We start from the raw sequence: 21,771 nt of genomic DNA on the forward strand, positions 1-21,771 counted from the left end.
AAACCCAATAAATGCTTGTCTGTACTTAAATATTGTTATTTGAGGCAAGGTTTCACTATAATCTTTGGCTGTCCTGGAACTCTCCATGTATAGCAGGCTGGCCATGAACTTGAGATCCACCTGCCTCTGCCTCCAGAGTGCTGGGATTAAGGCGTGTGCTTCTGTGCTGGGCTAAACTCAGGTCTCTGTACCGGTTCCTTTTGTGTTCCCGAGTGTTCTGCTCGTGCTGAGTCAGTAAGATTTACTTGCCCAGGGTCATTGTGCTGCCCCAGCACCTGGTGTATTTAGACTAAATTACTTTTACCTTTTCTAAAAATTGTTTAGCTTTTCCAGTAAAGATACCCAGGTGTTTCCCACATGAATAATACATAGTTTTACTTGGGAAGTACTAAATGAAAGGTTTGAAGTTGAATGTTGATTGGGCAGGAAAGATATAACAAGGACAATATAAATGTAAACATGCTGTGGCAGTTCTGGATTAAAAGGAATTAATGATACCCACTGCCCTGGAGAGCTTGGGCCATGAGCTCCCCTAACGTAATATGGACAGCATTCTGATGACCAGCCTGAAGAAAGCTGAACTTAAAATTGGCTGTAGATTCGTCTCATCGTTGTGGCTGACAAGAAACATGAGAAAGGAGACTTTAGCTGTAGGCCGCATGTTAGTGATCAGCTAAGGAGCTCTGTTCAAAAGTGGTTCAACTCTAGTCTCCTGATCTCTGCTTCACCACAATTAATATTCTCCAAGTCAGTCTGCTTGAATGGCTTTAAGACAAAGACTAAAACACATAGGATTTATTTTTAGACACTGGAAACAAGGACACGGCACCGCATTTTGGAGAATTGACTCGGTGCTACAGAGTGAATGTATTTTTGCCTCAGAGGAGCAAAAGCCAGTTCCCAAGAAAGCTGTGTTTTCCATCTGTCCTTATTTAGTTCTGCCCTCTGGGATGGATCTATAGATGGAGTTTCCAGGCTCTCAGAAGCTGAGAGCATCTCTAGTTTATCAATTGGGCCCATTGTTCTTCGCTCTCCTACACACCATAAACCTTCTTTCTCTGAAATGAAAGAGCTCTCTTTGTGCTCAGATCAGCTAAAAGTTAAAATACAGCAGTATAAACAAGAAACATTTTCTTACAACATCAGGGTCAGTATTGAGTGCACTTTTACTGTGTGTGAAAGCTGCCCCCCTCTTTTTGAAAAAGACATGCATTCATTCTGTATATATTCATTGAGAAAACAAGGTTTTCACTAAACCCTGGGAGGTTCATGTTTGGGGGCTTTGTGGGTAGAACAATCATACAGACATGGCCTTCCACTCAAGGATCTCCTTCACCTTCAGACATAGTGGAGGGGTCTCCCAGAGTGGACTGGAGTGGAGGCAGGGAACAGGAAAAAGCAATCTGGTTGGGTGGCTGCCATGAGTATCTGATTCCTCCCTTCAGTATGTGGGAGAGGCGGTGGTGAAGGGTCACGACTTCATGTGGCTTTGGTTTTCTGGGACCTTGATAAAAACAAAACTTCAATTTAGAATTCTTGACAACTTGTGACTTGCTTTATGTCCCCCTGCTTCTTGCCTTACATGTGACATCATTCATGCATACACTGGCACAATGCATGTTCTTGCTGCCACCCACTTAGTCATTTGAGGAGTCAGAGGGCACATGGATCAGTATTTATGTAAACACGGGCAATGCACCCTGCCTTTCTCTCAGTCAAGGAGAAATATGAGAAGCAAAGGAAACAAAGGGTCACATCAAACAAGATAGAAATGCAAGTAGTATGTAGAGAAGAGAGGCCTGATGTGGTATGATACTTAGCATTGAAAAATGTTTCATAGCCTTGAACTGTTTTGCTAACCAACCTGAAAAGTAGCCAGCTTCATTGATACTGTATGTATTAGGGGAAGCACTGTCTTGAAAACACCAAAAAGGAAAACCACAATGTGGTATTCTAAGGGCTGCAGTACTGAAAACAGTCTAATTAATACTAGAAAATTCATAGCTTATTTGAGTCCTAACACATGAATGAACTCACATGTAGAGCAACTTTTTAAAACTAAGGGTAATATGTCTGGTCTACATTAACAAAAAATGAGAATGTAACACAAGTATCATCCTCTATCAAGAACTAATGTACAAAGTTGTCCTCTAACCTCCACAGGCCTGGTGTGCCACATGCACCTACCGGCACTCCCACGTTATCCACACAAACACAATAATAATGTAAACATTCAAAAGAAAAACGTTCGAAGGGTCCACTACAATAACTTGGCAAATGAAACCATTAAGTGTGCAAGCCTAATCATCCGAGTTCGATCCTTAGTTTCCACATAAAGGTAGAAAAAGACAGAGAACTGACTCCACAAAGTTGTCCTGTGACCTACATATGTGCACCATGTCACATAAGTGTGCATACTCTGACACATGTCATACACACACACAATCACATAGCCGTGAGAGCCCAGCTGGGAGACCGGCTCCCACATTTTACAACAGGGTACTCTTGAGGAGAGAGGGATAAGAGATATTAGATAGAAGGATAGAGGGGAAAGGAACAGAAACACAGGATAGCCTCAGGAGAGCCTGGATCCTTATTCACCAGCCCCTTCTGTCTCTTCTAAAGGGCTATTTAAAGGAATACCAAGGGGTAGAGCAAAACACCTCCCCCTAGCTCAGCCAAGTGCAGACCCTTTCCAATCACCTGATAACCACACATGTGGTCAAGCAATCCTCTAATGCAGCCCTGCTGGGTGAAGCAAGCTCAGATCTCACTGGGAAACCTTTGTGGGCCTCCACAAATAGCAAAGCTAAAAACTTTTAAGAATAATGCTACATGAAGACAACATTGCTGGCTACAAGTGGCTCAGCTAAATTGCTAGAAAGAGAGCCTTACATATTATTTTGAAAACAAGTTTGTCATTTCAGTATTCTCTATTTCTTGTGAGAAAACATAAATAATTCTGTAGAGAAAGTACATCATGATATTTTTCTTCAGCTATCTTACCTGGAAAAAGTAAATGATATATCTTGAAGGTGTTCGAAGGGTGTTTACTGAGTTTGTGTGTATATATGTATTGGTAGAAATATTAAGGCAACTCCACGTAGTGAAAAGGGAGGTTTATTTTGTGGGGTAACTTACAAGTGAAGGGATAGGTTACAGGGTCTGGGAAAGGTAAAGCACAGTCCAGCAGTGTTCTCTGGAGAACTCTGCGCAGTCTACCTCCAGCATCCAGGATCCAGGAACCAAGAGAGCCGGCCCATCCGGATCTTTGGTCTTCAGGGCTCCTCTCTTGGCTCCACCTTCTAGGTGTGACAGTTACGGAAGCCTCAGTGGGGGTAGTACTTCCAGGTCAAAGCTGAAACAGCTACCCACTACATATATGTGTGTTTGTTTTTAATAGCTCAAGTGATTTTAGGCAGTTTTGAGATTTTTCTCAGCCTAAAAAATGTTAGTCATACTCTGACATAGTAATATTTTGATGGTTATTTGTCTCAGTGTAAAAGAAAACCCAAAATAATTATCTGGAGATAATTATAGCCCACTCCATAGGCAACCATTTCCAATTATAATAACTGCACTTTCCTGAGTACTCTGTAAGATTGCATGCACATCTTATCACACCTTAGTTCTATAAGGCAGACGCAAGTTATCCCTCAGTCCTTTGCTGGACTGTGTACCCTTTTCAGTTATATTTATTCCTACACAGGGATGTTGGTTCTATCTCAGCTCATCCTACTACTGAAGCTACAGAGAACAGCTGTATCACACATTTGTCAGTGTGTTACTTTTCTGTTGCTGTGCTAAAATACCATGACCAAGGCAACTCACAGAAGGAAGGGTTTATTTTTGACTTAGGTTTCGGAGGTTTAGGGGTTGTAATGGTGGAGACAGCGTGGCTGTAGGCAGATCTGTATGCTCAGATCGTTTACCACAAGCATAGAGCAGAGAGAGTAGACCGCAAGTACAGCAAGGCTATGTAATCTCAAAGTTCCCTATCGGTGACTTCCTCAAGCAAGGCTGTGTCGCCTACAGCTCCTCAAACAGCATCACCATCTGGGAACTAAATGTTCAAATACCTGAGCCCATGGGGGACATTACTCATCCAAAGCCCTGCCGTTAAGAAGTAGAAAAGCAGTGATTGTAGCTCAGTCCTTTCCAAAACTACTGAGAGAAGCAAAGAACTCTTGTCAGCTCATTTTTCTCAACAATCTCCAAACATACTTTTAATTGGGTAACCCTGCTAAACATGACATTGCTCCTTTAAAATGTGGTGTGAGGATAAACAGCTTACCAGAAACCAAATTTCAGCAATATTTATCCCAGGATGTCTTACATAAACATTAAAATTTAGGGTTTTCTGGGTGTGATCTTATAAGATGCATTCAAATATATCTCACTAATCTTTATGATAGTAACAGTATATCCATGTATGGCTATACTAATGTATTTAATATATGCTATTTTAAAGTGTGAGATAAATGTGAAATTATTTATTAAATATCCTCTTTGACAGTTATAGAATGTATCTCTTATTTTAAATATGTTATTATTAGTATTTTAGTGAGGTCAGTGTGGCTATGCTTCATTAACTATGAAACTATGCTTTAATATTCTAGACTCCTGAGTTCATTTTAAACTGGCACTTGTCTTCAATGGCTGTCAGAGCTGAAAATGAAACCTTACAAAGATTCATGTACCTAAATAGATGCATGTTCTCAGGAAATTGTGCCACTGAATTTTCAGTCTTACTGCACAGTTATTTTAAAGATATTTTGCTGACATTTGATTTATTAAATTTCATTCTCCCTAACATCTAATCAGTGACTCTTACAAAATAAAAAAGTAATAGTTTAATTCCCATATTCCTTGTGCTTCTAGAAAACTTTTGAAATTAATATACAAAGTATTAGATATCATTATGACATTTTCAAACACAGTCTGTTTTAGAAAACTATGAACCACTATGAATTTGCATGTCATCCGTGGACAGGTACCATGTTAATCTTCTCTGGATCATTTTTATGTTTATGTGCTGTCAAAGTGAGCACCAAAGTAAAATATACAAATGAGTTTAAACTATTGCTACAGCTAGTTTTAGGCAAGTTAACTGGGAATCAATCTAACCCAAGACCCAAACCTATACTGCTCTTGGGCATATACCCAAGGAATGCTCAATTATACCACAGGACACTTGCTCAACTATGTTCATAGCAGCATTATTTGTAATAGCCAGAACCTGGAAACAACCTAGATGCCCCTCAACCGAAGAATGGATAAGGAAAATGTGCTGTATTTACACAATGGAGTATTACTCAGCTGTTAAAAAAAAAAAAAGACACCAGGAAATTTGAAGGCAAATGGATGGAACTAGAAAAAATCATCTTGAGTGAGGTAACTCAGAGAAAGAGAAACATGGTATGTACTCACTCATAAATGGATATTAGCTGTAAAGTAAAGGATAACCATGCTACAATCCACAGACCCAGAAAGACTAGGTAATGAGGAGGGTTTTTAGGGGGGCACTCAGATCTCCCTGGGAAGGGGAAATAGAAGAAGAGATTTTGTGAGTGGACTGAGGCTGGGTGGGGATGGGAACATGAGCGATCATGTTGAGGGGCACTGAGGGGAAGAATGCTGAGGAGGACTGCGGGGGCGGGTGTGTGTGTGTGTGTGTGTGTGTGTGTGTGTGTGTGTGTGTGTGTGTGTGTGCGTGCGCGCGCGCGCGCAGCCTTTCAGAGTCAGGTGGAAGCCTGGCACAGGGGAATCTCCCAGGAGTCTACAGGAATGACCCAAGCTTAGACTCCTAGCAATAGCCGATAAGTAGCCTGAACTGACTATTTCCTATGACTAGATTGGTTCCTAGCCCAAATAGTCACCAGAGAGGTGTCATCCAGCAGCTAATGGAAACATGCAGACCCACAGCCAAACATTGAGTAGAGTTTGGGGATCCTGCGGAGGAGGAGAAGAAAGGCATATAGGAGCCAGAAGGGTCAAGGACACCTCAAAAAAAAAAAAAAAGCCTCACAGAATCAACTAACCTGGGCTCATAGGGGCTCGCAGAGACTGAACCAACAACCACGGAGCCTGCATGGGACTGAAACTAGGCTCTCTGCATATATTTGACAGTTGTGTAGCTTGGTCCTCTTGTGGAACTCTATAGCAGGGTCCTTGCTGTTGTTCCCTTTGGGGACGGGGGTCAAGTAGGTGCAGAGTCAACGGCACACAGACTCCAAGAAAATGTCAACAAGCAGCTCAGTTTATTCAGTTAGAGGCAAGCCTTATATACCCTCCACCCCTCCCTGGGGGGAGGTCTGATGAATATGCATCAGCTGGTGTGACATAGCAGTCTCTCATTGGTCCAGGTCATCTCCAGATCATGTTTCAGCAGCTCTTGCTAAGGCCCTTAGGCAGACCCAGGCTGGCTCTCAGAAAGTATCTTTTTTTACTTTGCTGGGCCTCAAGCCTGCTAGAGATGAGTCATCCCACAGGACTCCTAACAGTGGGATCAGGGGCTATCTCTGACTCATTTACAGACGTTTGGGACCCTACTCCTCATATGGGGAGGTGCTTAGTTAGTCTTACTGCAACTTGATATGCCATGTTTTATTGATACTCATGGGAGACCTGCCCTTTCCTGGATGGAGATGAAGAGGAGGGGATTGGTGGGGGACAGAGACGGGGAATGGGGGAGGGACTAGGAAGGCAGGGAGAGGCTGTGACTGGGATGTAAAATAGATGAATAAAAAATAAATAAAAACAAAACTCACACACTTGGCAAAAAAAATGCCCTGTTACTTTTTTTTCTTTAAAGTTAGGACAAATAGAAGATAGAGAGAGGGCTCAGTGGTTAAGAGCACTCACTGTTCTTCCAGATAACCTGGGTTCAGTTTCCAGCACCCATGTGGTAGCTTACTACAGCCCTTAACCCCAGTTCCAGGGGATCTGGTGCCCTCTCCTGACCTCCTTGGTCACCAGGCATGCAGGTAGTGTACAGACAAAACACACATGCAGACAAAACATTCATACACATAAACACATAAAATAAAAATAAAATCTTCTTTCAAAAGTTGGGCAAATAGGTGACTCAGTTTTCAGCAATATATTTACAAGATGGTGAAAAACTTTTTTCAATTTTGAGTTTTACATTTAAAATATTATTTTTTAACTTGTATTTATGAGTGCTTGCTTGTGCAGCACATGCATGCCTGGTGCCTGCAGAGGCCAGAAGAGGGCATCAGATTCCCTGGAACTGGAATTAGAGATGGAAGCCACCATGTGGGTGCTGGAAACCATTTACAGGAACAGTAAGCACTCTTGACGGCCGAGCCATCTCTCTAGACCCCAAATATCTGTTTTCTTTACATTTATTTTTATTTTCTGTGTATGAGTGTGTGTGCCTGGTGGCCACCGAGGGCATCTGATGTCCTGGAACTGGAGTTACAGACAGTTGTGAGTGTAGCTAGAGTTTTCCTGCCTGGCCCACAGTCAGGACAAATCTCTCTCACCTGCCAGTCCCACAGCCACTCAGACCCGACCAAGTAAACACAGAGACTTATATTGCTTACAAACTGTATGGCCGTGGCAGGCTTCTTGCTAACTGTTCTTATAGCTTAAATTAACCCATTTGTATAAGTCTATACCTTGCCATGTGGCTCGTGGCTTACCAGCACCTTCACATGCTGCTTGTCATGGCGGCGACTGGCAGTGTCTCCCTCACTCAGCCTTCCACTTCCCAGAATTCTCTCCTCCTTGTCCCGCCTATACTTCCTCCTGCCTGACTACTGGCCAATCAGTGTTTTATTTATTAACCAATCAGAGCAACACATTTGCCATACAGAACATCCCACAGCATGTGAGCCATCATGTGGGTGCTGGGAACTGAACCCAGGTCCTCTGGAAGAACAGTCAGTGCTTGTAACTACATTTTCCCAGCCCAAATATATGTTTTAAAATGCTTTCTTTATGACATATGTCTATTGAAAGGAAATTATCTTTTCACTCATTATTAAAAACATCTTCCCTTGATGACTAGAATGAGAATACCAGAGTCACTCTTTATATTTGATATTAATAAAACAATTTTCTGAATATTTAAAACTAACATAAATACTACTTATAATGTATCATTGTTACAACTTCTGTAGAGTGCACACATCTCACAGTAGGGACCATAGTGTATCAAAAGAATTCAAACCATTACAAGTATGAAAACTACCTTTCTAGCCAAATGTGGAAGCACACGTCTGTAATTACAGCACTCTGAAAGCAGAGGTAGGAGTATCTCAAGTGAAAGATAATCTTGGTCTATGTAGCAACTCCCATTCCAGCCTAGAATATATAACAAGACCTTATCTCAAGGAAAGGAAGGAAGCAAGGTAAGAAAGAAAAGATTCTCTTTCCAAGGTCACTACAACAATGCTTATAATTCTACTCCACTGGTTGAGAACACATTTTAAAACTTCACTGAGTTTAATAACATACTTTTAAAGTTTTAGTTTAAACATTCACAAAAGAGAATTATGCAACAAACCTAATGTCACCCTTACTTAGCTTCAGTAACCACCAATATTCAGTAGCACTTTAAAAGGAATTTGTATTTTAGTTTTGTCTATGCACACGAATGTGCATAACCTATTCAGTTTACTAACAGTCTTAGATGTTCAAATGGACATGGAAACTTGTCTTCATTTTATTCCCCAGCCTCCAAAGGACTGAGGAGCAAAGCTTAGAGCCTAAAATACCTTCCTGGTTTAAGCTAGATGAATAAGTATCATCGTACTGGAATGGTTCCATAGTGACTCTTACAGGGTTGTTTTTAAAGGCATCCTCTGTTCTGTGATGTCAGTGACTTACAAGAAGGGTTATTTTTTCAAATGCAACCCTACACTCCAGAGGCTTTCTCACTATGTTTTTGCAGATCACTCATACTTAGCATGGGAGAGTTCAGTATGAATTGTCATCGTGCCTACTGATATAGTTGTGCTTTGGAAATTGAGAGTGGGCACATCAATTGCTTTAATAACAATCTATTTCTGAGTAGTTCAAATTAATTTGAAAGAAGCCATTTTGTCAGGTTCTTTTTCATTCTATTTCTGCTCTTTCTGTGACAGTGCTCAAGATGGTCCGAATTGAAGAAGAAAGACAGTTGCAGATCTCTTCTTCCTTAGCCTCACTTCAAGCTCTGTAATTCAGAAACCCTTAAAGTGTTGAGCTTAGATGTAGTTACCTGTAAGTTAACTTACAGGACTCAAGTTTGGTGAATCAATTTCTGTGAAGCAGATGAGTATGATTGATACTCCAGCTCTAATAAAGAACTTCTGGAATTTTGCTCACTTTGTTATAACATGGAAGGGCTCCTACCTGGGAAACACTTCCAAAATACTTGCAAAGTGGAATGTAAAGACTGAATACCCCATATCTTTGCTCGTGACTGACAAAGGCTTTTGGTATTGCTCATGCCATCTTAGAGTAAAAGTTGAGAGTGGCTAATTCCCAAAGCTATTTTCAACATCTCCAACAACTTGAATTGTTTCAAGGAATATCAGGAGACACGATACATATAAGATTTTAATACAATTCTATTTTGAATTAATATATTTTAGATAAAATAAAACAAGTGATGGTTTTCATATGTTAAAATAGTTGCATATTATAGTTTTAAAACAGTTACCACAAGCATGGATCCATTGTAGGCTCTGCCTCAGGTTTTCTATCCCTGCTTTCCTGGGCTTACAGATGAGTATAATGTTCACAAGACTGAGTTTTACCATTATTTTTAATAGCCATGACCCCTCCGCCATTATGTTTATGATCCCATTCTCCCAGCCTGAGTTAGTATTAGAATTGTTTTTTTTTTTTTTAATCTCAACTGCCTAGAATTGTCCTTATTTCAACTCACATTCACATATATTTCTGTAGTCTCCTTGTTGTGTGGTCCAGATTTGTCCTTAACCAGTGGCCTTACCACTTGCCTAAGTCCTTATTCCTCTTAAGTACAACCTAATGCCTCTGCTAACCTGCCTGAAAGCCTATAAAATTTGGTTACTGTTGGACCTGGCTCCTGCCATCTATCCATCTCACTGGGTGTGACTGAATCTGTTTTGCCAGATGATCCTGGGATATGAGTGACAACCCAGCATAAATAACAGCAAATACACTATGACCTCCACTATATACTATCATTATTCTTATTACTTTGTGGATTTTCCTCATAATAAGCCAGAGGTGAGTATTATTATTATTATCAACATCATCATTCTGATTTTAAAAATAAGCAAAGCATACTGCCTCAAATTGAAAAAAAATACAAAACTATAACATAAACTAGGTAGTCAGATTCTCTAGAGTGTGTGTGTTTCTTTTTTTACTACACAGCTTCTTAACAATTTCCACAACATAAGGAAAACATCATGGGGTACAGGATGTTAAAATGAAAGAAAATGGGGGCTGGAGAGATTGCTCATTCGGTAAAGTGCTTGCCACAGGAGTGTGATGACCTGAATTCAAGCCTTAGTATCCACATTATAAAAAGGAGCCATACTGGTCTGTAATCTCAGTACTGAAAAAACAGAGACAGCGGGATTTCTGGAACTCACTTCCCAGCCAGTTTAGTCGAATCAGCAAACCTCAGGTTCATAAAGGGACTGTCTAAAAATAAATACGTTGAAAAATGACTGGGGAAGACATATGATGTTGGCATCTGGCTTCCACACACATGTGTGCACTGTGCATGCACACCTACACATGTGCACACTCACACACATTCACAAACATTTTTACACTAACAAAACTGGGTCTGGAGAGATGACTTGACAGTTAAAAGTGCTTGCTGTGAAATTATAAAGACTAGAGTTTGGTTTCCAACATCCACATAACAAGCTGGATGTGCTGCAAAAACCTGTAATCTCAGCTCCGTGGGAGCCTCTGCAGACATGAATGTGCACACACAGAGAGACACATACACACTAATGAATAAATTCAATAAATAAGTAGTATAACGAAACTGTCTTGTTTTTACTGAGAAAAAGCCCGACAAGGACAAGATGAGATTTGTAAGAATAGAGTCGGGTGGTGGTGGCGCACGCCTTTAATCCCAGCACTCGGGAGGCAGAGCCAGGTGGATCTCTGTGAGTTCGAGGCCAGCCTGGGCTACCAAGCGAGTTCCAGGAAAGGCGCAAAGCTACACAGAGAAACCCTGTCTCGAAAAATGAAAAAAAAAAAAAAAGAATAGAATGCCGAGGGCTGGAGCGATGATGGCTCAGCTGTTAAGAGCACTGGCTGCTCTTGCAGAGGTAGAAATTTGATTCCCAGTACCCACATGGTGGCTGACACTCCAGTTCCAGGGGACCCAATGCCTTTTTGTGGTCTCCATGGGTGCTACACACATGTGGTGCATAGACACATACAGGCAAAACACCCATACATGTAAAATAAAAACAAATCAATCTTTAAAATGTAAAAATAAGAATAGGATGCTGAGGGTCAGCAAATACTAATTAGTACTTGGATTACTCAGTCTTCAGTGAAAGAAAGAATGTCATAGCATAAATGCCAGTGTGCAGAGAAGAAGAAATGTTACTGCCTTGTGTGTGAAATAAAATTAAACAAACAGTTGCCCTGGAAAGACATGCTTTGCACTTTAGGGCTCTTACAGTTCACAACTTTGCTGGTCGGAAATGTAGAGTTTCTGTTACTCCTCAAGGATAAGAAGGACTAAGATATAGGAAGTTTCTACACAGAAGTGAAACTTGATTTAGCTTTTGCTTCACTGGGAATTGACTAAGTTCTTCTTTGCAGTTGGATGTGACAGACTATTAGTGTGTGACAGTCCAGTTTATAACAAGATAGTGGAAATAAAACACACACAATTGATCCCTTTTAAATGTACAGTTCAGTGGATATTAGTATGTTCACATGTCCACAATCAATTTTAGAACATTTTCAGCCCTCCCTCCCCCTGCAAAAAAACTTCATACCCATTAGCAGCCCAAGGCAAGCACTGATCTACTTTCTGTCCCCGTGGATTTATCTATTCTAAACAGTTCATATAAATACAAGACATCGTATATGATTATTTGTGAATGTCTTCTCCCTTGGCATATTTTTGAGGTTTATCCATGTCATGCATTTATACCAGTAGTTTATTCATTTTGTTGTCAAGGAATGCACCCTGAATCATCTAAATAGTGTATATTCTACTGTGTGGGAATGCCGCATTTTGTTTCTTCACTAATGTATACTTGTGGCTTTCCCAATTGCTCACTATTGTGAGTAATGCAATAAATGTTTCTGCACAAGTTTTTGTGAAAAAGTGCTTTCTGTTCTCTTGGATTTTGTCCTAGTTTTATTTCTTTGCTATGATAAAACACTATGACCAAAAGCAGCTGAGGGGAGTGTACTGGCTAATTTTATGTCAACTTCACACAAGCTAGAGTCATCAGAGGAGGGAGCCTCAATTGAAAAACGTCTCCATGAGATGGAGCTGTAGGCAAGCCTGCAGAATATTTTCTTAATTAGTGATTGATGGAGGAGGGCCTAGTTGTAGATGATGCCATCCCTGGGCTGGCGGTCTTGGGTTCCATAAGAAAGCAGGCTGAGTAAGCCATAGGGAGCAAGCCAGTGAGCAGCATTTCTCTATGACCTCTGCATCAGCTCCTGCCTCCAGGTTCTTGCCCTGTTTGAGTTCCTGTCCTGACTTCCTTCAATGATGGACTATGATGTGGAAGCATAAGACAAGCAAAACCTTTCCTCTCTGACTTGCTTTGGTCATGGTGTTTCATCACAGAAATAGTAACCCTAAGACATGGAGGAAGGGTTTATTTGGCTTGTGATTCCAGACCTCAAAATGATGAAAATGTCATCATTTTCAGGAAGTCAAGGCAGAAACTCAAGCAGCTAGTCACACTACATCCACAGTTCAGAGCAGAGCCAATAAATGCATCCTTACTTGCTTGCTTCAGCTTCAGTGTGTGTGTGTGTGCTTGGTTTTTCTGAGTCAGAGTTTCCTCTGTACAGCCCTGGCTCTCCTGAAACTCGCTCTGTAGACCAGACTGGCCTCGAACTCAGAGGTCCACCTGCCTCTGTCTCCTGAGTGCTGGGATTAAAGGTGTGTGCCACCGCTGCCCGACATGCTTTCTTCAGTCTTAAACAGTTAGGTGCCCAGACATGAAATTGTGGGCAGCACCATTTCATGGGCTGGGTTTTTCTACATTATCAATCAAGACATGCCCATGGTCTAACCTGATCTGATCAACCTCTCATTGAGGCTGTCTTCTCAGGTGATTCTAGATTGTGTCAATGTGACAATAAAAACTAACCATCACAGACATATACCTAAGAGTAGAGCTGCAGAAGTATGTGGTCATTTTATGCTTAACTTCTTGAGAAACTGTCAAATCTTTTTTTCTTCCACATTCTATAAGAAGAATCCAATTTCTCCACTTTTCATTAACACTTGCTATTTGATTTTTTTTTTGCTATTTGATTTTTTTGAGTGAAGTAATCTCATTAAGGTTTTGACTGCATTGTCCTGACGACTAATGTTAGACTTTAAGATGTCCACGCATGTGTTTATTGAACATTTGTAAATCTTTAAGAAATGTCGGGGCTGGAGAGATGACTCAGAGGTTAAGAGCACTGACTGTTCTTCCAGAGGTCCTGAGTTCGATTCCCAGTAACCACGTGGTGGTTCACAACCATCTGTAACGAGATGTGGTGCCCTCTTCTGGCCTGCAGGCATACATGCTGTATATGTAATAAATAAATAAATAAATCTGAAAAAAAAAAGAAAGAAATGCCTAATACTTATTCAGTAGATTGTCTATTTTTTTTTTTTTTTTTTTTTTTTTTTTTTGGTTTTTCGAGACAGGGTTTCTCTGTGTAGCTTTGCGCCTTTCCTGGAACTCGCTTTGGAGACCAGGCTGGCCTCGAACTCACAGAGATCCGCCTGGCTCTGCCTCCCGAGTGCTGGGATTAAAGGCGTGCGCCACCACCGCCCGGCTAGATTGTCTATTTTTAAGTTGGGTCATCATTATGGTTTTTTTCTATGATTTTTTTAAACTTTCCATTTTATTAAAAAGATTCTTTTCTCATATAAATCATACTGATTATAGTTTCTCCCTCTACTCCCCCAGTTCCCTCTCCTCCCCTCCCTTCTGGATTCACTCCCTTTCTGTCTCTGACTAGAAAAGAACAGGCTTCTAAGAGATAACAAGCAAAGATGCCAAAATAAAATGTAATAAGATAAAATGAAAACCATCACATTGAGGCTGGACAAGCCAAAGCAACAGAAGGAAAGGAGCCCAAGAGCAGGCACAAGAGTCAGAGACCCACAAGCTCACATACTCAGGAAGCCCATACAAACACTGAAGTGAAAGCTCTAATATATATGCAGAGGACCTGGTGCAGACCCATGTCAGCCCTGTGCTTGCTGCTTCAGTCTCTGTGAGTTCAGATGAGTCACCAATTATTATGTTAAGAGTGTTTTATATATTTTACATATCAGTACTGTAACAGAAAAATGGTTTTGAAATATTCTATTTCACTTTATAAGCTGCCTTTACATTTGGTTAGGTCATCTTTAATTCCTGTCAACAAAGTTTTGTAATTTTTTAGCACATGAACCTTTTCCTTTCTTGTTAAAGTTCCAAGTATGTTCTTCTTTGGGTGCTATTTTTATAAACGGAATTAAGGACTGGAGAGATAGTGCAGCAATTAAGAGTACTTGCTGCCCTTCCAGAGGACCTGAATTTGATTCCCAGCACCCACATCATAGCTCATAACCATCTGTAACTGCAGTTTTGGGGGATGTAACACCCTCTTCTGGCCTCCACAGGTATCAGGTATCCAAGTGTTGCACAGACATAGAAATAGTCAAAATACCCACACATACAAAGTGAAAGTAATTCAATGAAATTGACTTATACACTTTCAGTTATAGATGATTCAGTATCCGTGTATATGAATACAACTCATTTTTTATGTGTGTTTAATCTAATATCCTGAAACTTTACTGAATGTGTATATTAGCTCTTATGGATTTTATGGTCTTTAAATTTTTAAAATGTTTGATAACATGTTAATTAAAATGTTCTTATTATCTTTCTTTCCAATTTGAGTGCCTCTTGTTTCTTTCTCTTGCCTAGTGGACATATTTAGGATTTATTAGAGTGGCTTACAGGCTGTGGTCCAGCTAGTCTAACGATGACTACCAATGCAAAGATCAAGAATCCAGTAGCTGTTCAGTTCACAAGGCTGGATGTCTCAGTTGGTCTTCAGTCCATATTGGAATGCCAAAGAAGTAGGTTCTAATACCAGTGAAGGAATGCCTCTGCAACAGGATAGATGAACTTGCCAATGAGAGTGAAAGCAAGCAGGTACAAAGCAAAGCTTCCTCCTTCCATGCCCTTTTATGTGGGCTGCCACCTGAAGGTTTGGCCCAGATTTGGAGTGAGTCTTCCCACCTCAAATGATCCAACCAAGAAAATTCCTCACAGGTGTGCCCAGCTGTTCGGCTTTTAGTTGATTCCAAATGTAGTCAGGTTGACAATCAAGACTAACCATCACACTTGTCTAGAAACCCGTCCTATTTGAACTTGTGTCAGATTTTATGAAAGTGATTATGATGAAGACTTGAGAAAATCCTAATGCCTGGGCTGTCCTTCCCCAGAGACTTTGATTAAGGAGACCCTGATGAAGCTGAAGAATGCGCATTCTAACAAGATCCTTAGTTGATTCTGCTATAGTGGTTTGTTCCTTTTACCTCATTTATTTTCATAGCAGTTTGCTCTTTCACCTCATTTATTTTGTACACTTGCAGCTTAAAATCTAAATATGTCATTATAACTTGCATAGTCCTTTATATTTTCGTATCCATTGTTAGTTTCTTACTGATCACTTGTCTATAGTTTCTCATTCCACTCCCAACAAAACCCATCCTCCACATCACTAGAGTATTCATTCTGTAGCATGGGCGTATATCTCCTCCTCTATTACTTAAAATACATTTTATTCCCCATTCTTTTAATGTAGCATAAAATATTCTCTCTGCTTTGGCTTCTTCCACTTTCTACTTATGTTCTTCATCGCTATGCCTCAAATAGCACCTGGTATTAGGTTTACATCCAAGAAATATTTATTTTATTAGTAGGATAATATGGTTCTTAAATATGTTAGGTTTCACTGAAGGGCTTGCATATAATTCAAGACATAGGAATACTCTCACTACTATAACTAAAAGGTATGGCGAGAAAAAAGGGGCACCACGCACAGCTATTATAACTTGCATACTCCACTCAATGTGTAAAATATCTATTAAGACAAAGATCCATAACAGTCTAATTCATAGCATAGAACACAACTGGAGGTTGGAGATTGTAAGAACAATGCAGCAGCAGATTCATTCCGTGTCTAGTGAGAGCCCTTCTTCCTGGATAAATGCCTTTTTTTATGCCCTCAGATACAAGGTGGGAAAAGAGCGAGGAAAAATGTATCTCTCTCTCTATTTACAAGGCACTGATGTCATTATGAGGACTGCCTTTAGGACCACTTTTAGCCCAGAACAACCCCAAATGCCTCCAAATACGATCACACAGAGGACAAATATGAATTTTAGGTGTAGTTCATAGCACCAAAGTACTACTGAATAATCCCTGCTTAAGCAGAAATTTCGTGTTGATTGTCAATAACCATTTCTCTTATTTTATCTCTACATAAAGTATTGTATGAGAGAATGTGGGATAAGATCTTGGAAGTCATCCTCACCACGGATTTCTTCTGCTTTTCTAAAGTTTTGTCTGAATCCTAAATCCTCCTTCGCTTGGAGTTGAAAACTTCCCTTTCTTTGTCTCTCTTGTTTTACTTCCTTCCCTTAGTCATCTCTTTTCATCCTTCCAAATACATTCGTAGCATGCTGGATTTTCCTGCTTAAAGGCTGTTCCAACACTTACTCTAAAATGGTACACATATCACCATGCATTCCAGGGAGCCACATCCCTTTTCAAAACTTCCTAAGTAACATATTTGGGTTTTCTTTTGGTCTGCAAAAAGAAGTTTCTATTGACTATATAATTTTAATTCCACCTTGATCCATGACAATGCATTCTTTTTTCTTTATTAAGAAATTTGGTATTCATTTTACATACCAACCACAGATTCCCCTCTCATCCCTCCTCCCACTACCCCTCAGCCTTCCCCCCTCCAACCCACCTCCCTATTCCCTCCTCCAAAAACGTAAGACCTCCCATGGTGAGTCAGCAAAGTCTAGTACTTTCAGTTGAGGCAGGTCTAAGCCCCTCCCTCATGCTTCAAGGCTGTGCAAGGTGTCCCCCCATAGGTAATGGGTTCCAAAAAACCAGTTCATGTACCAGGGATGGATCCTGATCCCACTGCCAGAAGCCCTTTAAACAGACCAAGCTACATAACTATCTTGCTTATGCAGAGGACCTAGTCCAGTCCCATACAGCTCCAGAGAAGCTAGCTAACCAGGAGGACCCTAAGAGGGATGCATCGCCCTGAGAAGGGGAAATAGATGAGATATCCTGAGTAAACTGGGGGTGATTGGGGGAAATAGAGGGTAGGGGATGGGGAATGAGAACATAAGGGAACGGGATGGTCCAGCTGGAACAGGGATGGAGTGGGAGAGCAACGAAAGAGATACCATGATAGAGAGAGATATCATGGGGATAGGGAGAAACCGGGTGCTAGGGAAATTCCCAGGAATCCACAAGGATGACCCCAGCTGAGACTTCTAGCAATAGTGGAGAGGGTGCCTGAACTGACCTTCCCCTGTAATCGGATTGGTGAATACCCTGTCATCATAGAGCCTTCATCCAGTAACTGAGGGAAGCAGATGCAGAGATCCACAGCAAGCACCAGGCTGAGCTCCGGGAGTCCAGTCAAAGGGAGGGAAGAGGGATTCTATGAGCTAGGGGCATCAAGATCATGATGAGGAAATCTACAGAGACAACCAAACCAAGCTAGTGGGAACTCATGAACTTTAGACCAACAACTGTGGAGCCTGCATGGGACTGGACTAGGCCCTCTGCATATTTGTTTAAAGTGAGCATTTTATAATCACCAAATACTGCAAAAAAAAATTTGCCAGCTGTTACAAGAACCTGTTTAATGGAGTTCTTTTTTGTTTTGTGGTACTAGGGTCTCTTCTATGTTAGCCATATGCCCTACCACTAAGCTATATCACCAGTTCTTTTGTTAGTTTTCGTTTTGACACAAGATGTTATTAAATTGGCCAAGCTGACCTAAACCCCCCCCCCCCCCCCCCCCCCCCCCGTAACCCAGAGGCAGGCTTTGAACTTGAAATACGCCTGCCTCGGCCTTCCAAGTGTTCAAGATTACAAGCTTGTGCTAAGAAGCCCAAATGGAAGGAAATTCTTTATAAGAAAATTTTACCCCTAAGTGCACTAAAATCCAATATAGTGTAGTAATAACCACATGATGGGAAAAACATACTCTAGTGTCTTCTATTTTTATTTTTAATGTGAAAATACATTTACTTACAGCAGTGGGGAACAGGTGATAGACATTATTTTCAGTTTTTTAAAGAAGTTTTACTATTTAGCTCAGGCTGGTCCTATACTCATTATCAGCCTGCCTCAACTTTACAAGTGCTAGGATTTCAGGCATGTATTACCATACCTGGTTCAGATTAATACCTTGTGGGATAAGAATAATTTATGTCTCTTGTGCCTATCATTTTTATTAATCCTCAAATGAACTAGGTAAGAAAAGCAGCACACCCTTAGGTTGAAAAAAATAAGTTGAGCAAGGTTATATAATTATCATAAGATAAATCATCCATTGAATGTCAGGATTGGATTTGAGCTGGATATGTGTCTCTACAACACTGTGGAGATGATAAATATAAATGAACTGTACATTTTAAGTATTTAATGCTACTTGTGAACTTTGCCTCAACAAAAAAGTTAAAACAGTTTTTACAAATCAGTAAAAAATGTGAGTGTTTACAGTTTGAGTCAGTTAAACTAAGCCATGGTACTGCAAATGGGAAAATGTCTTGGACACAGGTCCTTGTGATCTTGAACAAACTGTTGAACAGCTCTGTTGTTCAGTTTCCTTGTGTATGAAATAAGGGAAGGGTGGGCTAGCTAGGTACTTTTCACATGCCTCTTTGGTTCTAACAGTCTAGGTTCTACTCTCTATGGCAGAACACTAGGAAGTCTTTATTGTCCCCTTGTGGGTAAAAGCTGAAGTTACTCTGACTGTATTTGTATGAGTTAAGAGCAATGTGTCTATTACAGCAAAAATTAAACCAATTCAAACCAGCTGTTTGATACTTTGCAGTGAAGCGTCTAGATGAAAGAGTATTTTGATTGCTGTCTGTGCTTTTTATTATGTTGACAATACTAAGACCCACAGACTTTCTGAAGGATAATAGTGCTTATAGTTTCAATGTGATCCAGAGTAAAGAAGAAATAAGAAGAAATTACTCTAGTTCCCACCTACCATAGTTTTCTATTTTATCAGAACGTAAGTTTTTTTAAATAATTTTAACATATTTGAAACATAGAGAAATATGGAGAGGAATTACAAAAAACAGGGATATGGATACTATCAAAGGTTAAAATACACAATATAAAAATGAATTCCTAGAATTCCATAAGAAACAAAAATGAGAGCTGAACCTCAGAGACAGATCACTTGCCTAGTAGGCATAGGAATGGATTCTATCCCCAGAACAGCAACAAAACAAAATAAGAAAGAAACAAAATGATGCCCCACATCCCAAATAAGCTAAGCAGCATAATGGACCATTTACTTAAGAAAAATAAAAATGATCAATAAATATCTGTGCAGTTATTACTCTCAGATAATAAATGCAAGTGCAAACGTGAGTTTTTACTTTCACTGGCGGAAGTGAATTTGGTTAGAGAGGATGGTATGTGTGGATGTTTGAGAAAATCAGTCTCTTATTCTACTAATGTTGATGTAATTTGGGACAACTTTCTAATGGGCAATTTGTCATTACATATTAAAAACCATAAAATATTCATATTCTTTGATCTAGAAGTGTTACTTGTAAGAAATAAGTACAGATCTGAAGTAAGCTTATTATTAGTAACTTTCTCATCCCCTTTATTTTATAAAAGGACACAATTTTATTACAAGTATTACAGTTCATTCTTCAATAGAATGCAAATATTAATACAATCCCTAGAAGAAATACTCACTGTGTATTAGATGGAAAAGACTACACAGTGTGTGTACAGTGTAACAGCAGATTCAAAGCCCACATAACAAAGATAAATTTACTTATCTTAGAATAATGTTATTAGAAATGAATATTACTTATCCTGCTTGTCTATTTCCTTGATTTTCTGGCTTTTCTGCCATAGATGCATAAGTTTACTCCCACCCCCATAAATAAAGACAGGGTTCAAAATGTACACTAGTGGCGCCATTTTCCACCCAGGAACAATAGAGAAAGAGAAGATTTAAAGCTACCAACAGATGTTCATGTATCACCAGCTGTTAAGTCATATATTACAGGGCACATGTGCTGTTTTTAAGGCAGCCAGGAACAATGTAATGGACAACAGAAGAGCTGAGCCTGTCTCTTGCTTCCTCAATATAGCAAATGTTCGATTTAGTTATTTCTTTCATTAGGCAGCATTTTCCAATTCCTTTTTATCAGTCAACTCAGAATAAACAACATGGCTTGGTTGTCTGGTTAAAATTCAGGAGTACTGAAGTGAGATTCATTACACATTTATCAATAGCTGACAGGGCATGAAAGGAACTGACAGATTACCTAAAAAATACACATTTGCACACACAAAGCACACTATTTTAAAAAATCGTTTGTATGTGCTGAATCATAATGCTCTGTGTTTCCCCGAGCAGACAAAAATATTTGTGAAGATGCATAGTGTACTGCTGCAGTTCCTGTATGACTAAAGATGACAGCTTCTCATTTCTAGATGTGAAGATGCTTATTCTCACAGGGGAAACATTAAGTAACCTCTCACTCTGTAAGGGAAAAAAGTCTTACCCCCAAATCACTGCAACTACCACTAGCAGCTAAATAAAAGGCAGTGCATTGATGATGAGTGTGTGTGTGTGTGAACTCATCAGTAAGACGTTATTGAATAGCATTTAGCTTCTAGATTTAGTGTATTTTAGAAATAATTTGTATGCATATGTGTCTGTTTTGTGGGTATGTGCATGTGACTGCAAAATGCCCACAGAAACCAGAGACTTTCAATACTCAGGGAACTGGAGTTACAGGTGGCTGGGAGCCACCTGACATGGAGGTTGGAAACTGAACTCTTGGGACCACTGTAAGAGGAACATGCACTCTTAACTACTGAGTCATCTCCCCAGTCCTTAATATTTCTTTTTAAAATAGTGTTTATTTTATTCTGTAAAACATATCTAGCGTCTGCAATTCTCCTTACTCTCTTAAAAAGTATAGACTAAACAATAAAGACTCCATTGGTGTGAAAAGCTGGGGTAATTAAAAAATATTTGCTTGGAAGAAAGGAACATTAATGAGTACGCCAAAATATACATGTATTAATATGTCTGCTATGAATCTAATGTTTATGCTCACTCATCCCCAAATCACATTGAAATTCTAACTTACCAGATGATAGTATCATGAGGTAGGGGCTTTGATGAGGTGATTAGGTTGTGAAGATATTATCTCCATGAATAGGACTAGTGCTTTGATTTAAAAGAAACCCCTTCTGCTCGCTACACAATGAGAAAATACTATTTGTAAATGAGAAA

General features: G+C 39.9%; 1 non-coding gene across 1 annotated transcript; it reads right to left on the reverse strand.

Moving 5' to 3' along the window:
* Positions 1 to 4,947: 4,947 nt before the first annotated feature.
* On the reverse strand, positions 4,948 to 5,051 carry LOC128117990 (U6 spliceosomal RNA). The gene has a single exon (XR_008220967.1). It is a non-coding gene; the product is annotated as a U6 spliceosomal RNA (small nuclear RNA).
* Between the last annotated feature and the right edge of the window lie 16,720 nt (positions 5,052 to 21,771).

The sequence above is a fragment of the Peromyscus californicus genome, unplaced genomic scaffold (assembly GCF_007827085.1).
Source record: "Peromyscus californicus insignis strain IS unplaced genomic scaffold, ASM782708v3 Scaffold_10__1_contigs__length_136768540, whole genome shotgun sequence".
NCBI lineage: Eukaryota > Metazoa > Chordata > Mammalia > Rodentia > Cricetidae > Peromyscus > Peromyscus californicus.